Here is a 2,615-nt window from a genome sequence, read left to right as displayed (position 1 = left end):
GCCTAAATTTTCCTCTTTACAGCTTCCACGTACTGGTCCTAGCGCTGTCAAAGGGAGCCAAGCAAAATAAATCTAATCTCTCTTCCATGTGACAACCCTTTGAAAACAGCGGTCATTTCCTTCCTTCCAAAGACTTCTCTTCTCCAGGCTAAATAGCAGTAGTTCCTTCAGCCAGTCCTCTCATGGCGTGGTTTCAAGTCTCTTCTTGGTCATCTTCAGGATATGTTCCAGATGAGCAGTGCTCATATTAAAATGTGTCATGACAAACTGAATATAGTATTTTTAAAGTGGTCTGATTAGGTTTTTCAGTCCATTGCAGTAGTTTGAAGCCTTAATTGTTGTTTGTTCTTCATTCTTGAAGAGGACCATGACAACAGGAAGATGATGCCATGACTTGCAAGTGAATTGGATTTAAGTGAGGCAGGGATGTGCAAGGTCATCAGCCTCACTTTCTCCTCCAAAGATATCTGGGTCCAGTGGCAAGATATAGATCGGGACAATTGGAGATGGCCCCATGGAGCCTTAGTAAGGTTTCACAAAAGAGTCATGTAGGCTATGAGTAAAGAAACAGGCCTCTATTAACATGAATTTTAGTTGACAGAATGGAATGAGACATCTAGGTGTAGGAACACATGAGCAAAGTCAGTCAGGGAGGTCTTTGGAATCTTGAGTGTTGTGGTCTTCCAGTTGGAACTGGAGGAAGAAGAAAGATATTGATGGTCCTTAAGGACTGCCCTTAGACCTGGAACACTTATGTTCCACCAAACTCTTGTCATTCCTCCTAGTCAATGTGGAAGATACCTGGGTTCTTTATTTTCTTCATACCAGACAGTAATCAGAGACTGCAGAAGGCCTTTTGTTTTATAAAGAGGGGTTGAGTTCTTACTTAAGGACTTGGGGATTCAATTGATTTCTTATCTTTGATGTCTTGGGCAGTGAAGTACTAGGGATTGGCCAGTACTAGGGAGGGACTTGGAAGTTTCCAAAAGAGAGCAGGAAGAGGAGATATTAAGCAGCAGAGGAGATATGTCCAAAGAAGAAACAACTTGAAGTAAATCCAAGTTGCCAGACCCAAAGAACTAGAAAGGTTTGGGATACTGTCATATCAAAGTGGAGGTTAAAGCATCATGGTGGATAGAGCACTGGTTCTGGAGTCAGGAATTCCTGAATTCAACTCCAACCTCAGATACTTACTAGTTGTATTACCCTGGAAAAGTCACTTAACCCTGTTTGCTTCAGTTTCCTCATCTGTAAAATGAGCTGGAGAAAAAAATGGCATACCACTTTAGCATCTTTGCCAAGAAAACCTCAAATATGGTCATAAAGAGTAAGACGTTACTGAAATGATGAAAACAACAATTCAATTAAAGATAGTATAAGCACTTTTGGTTACTACATGTTGCTACTGAATCATAGTGAGTTCTAAATCTAAATCTATTTAAAAAAAAGCCACTAAAATCCCTAGCCTCTTTTCATATGAACTATTGTCCAACCACATCTTACCCATACTGTATTCATACAGTTGACTTTTTAAACCTTATTATAGGACTACAGTTTTTTTTTCCTTCCTAACTTCCATCTTATCAGATTTGACACCTTATTTTAGCAGCTCATTGAGACCTTTTGGGGGTCACAATTTTGACATCTAATGTGCTAGTAGTAGTGTGTATTGTACATGATTGCTGGAGACTGGAGGGGCCTGGATTGAAATCTCAGCTCAGACTCTAGCTGTATACTTCTAGTTTTCCTTTTTATGCTCTTTAAACAGCAAATAATGCACTTTATTATTTTTTTACATTTTTATCAACCAGTATGTGTTGCACTCTTTTTTTCATATTTTTTAAAAGTTTTGAGTTCCAAATCCTATCCCTCCATCCTTCCCTCCCCTCCCTCTTCCCTGAGATGGTAAGCAATCAAATATAGGTTATACATATACAATCATGTAAAAACATTTCTATATTTGTCATTTTGTATAAGAAGACTCAAATAAAAGAAAAAGAATGAAAGTGAAAAATAGCATACTTCAGTCTGTATTCAAACAATATCAATTATTTCTCTGGAGGCGGATAATATACTTCATCAATAATTATTTGGGATCATTATATTCCTGAAAATAACTAAGTCATTCACAATTCTTCATCATACAGTTTTGTTGTTACTGTGTACAATGTTCTCTGGGTTCTGCTCATTTCATTTTGCATCAGTTCTTGTAAATCTTCACAGGTTTTTCTGAAATCATCCTGCTTGTTATTTCTTTTAGCACAATATTATTCCATTACAATCATATATCACAGCTTATTTAATCATTTCCCAATTGATGGGCATCCCTTCAATTTCCAATTCTTAGCCACCACAATAAAGAGCTCCTATAAATACTTTTGTACATATAGGTCTTTTCCTTTTCTTATTTCTTTGGGATATAGACCTAACAGTATATAATGTTAATGAAATAGGAAGATCTTCCCTGACCATTAATAGACCTATGTGACCTGCTGATACAACCTGACTCACAGGTATCCTGAGTGACATGGAGCTCAGTGTAGGAGGAGCTTATCCAACAAAGCAGAGAGGAGAGAGAGAGAGAGAGAGAGAGAGAGAGAGAGAGAGAGAGAGAG

This window comes from Petaurus breviceps, unplaced genomic scaffold (assembly GCF_028583685.1).
Source record: "Petaurus breviceps papuanus isolate PSGF00001 unplaced genomic scaffold, PetGlider_PUasm1.0 37, whole genome shotgun sequence".
Classification (NCBI taxonomy): Eukaryota; Metazoa; Chordata; class Mammalia; order Diprotodontia; family Petauridae; genus Petaurus; species Petaurus breviceps.
This window is presented reverse-complemented; position numbering follows the sequence as displayed.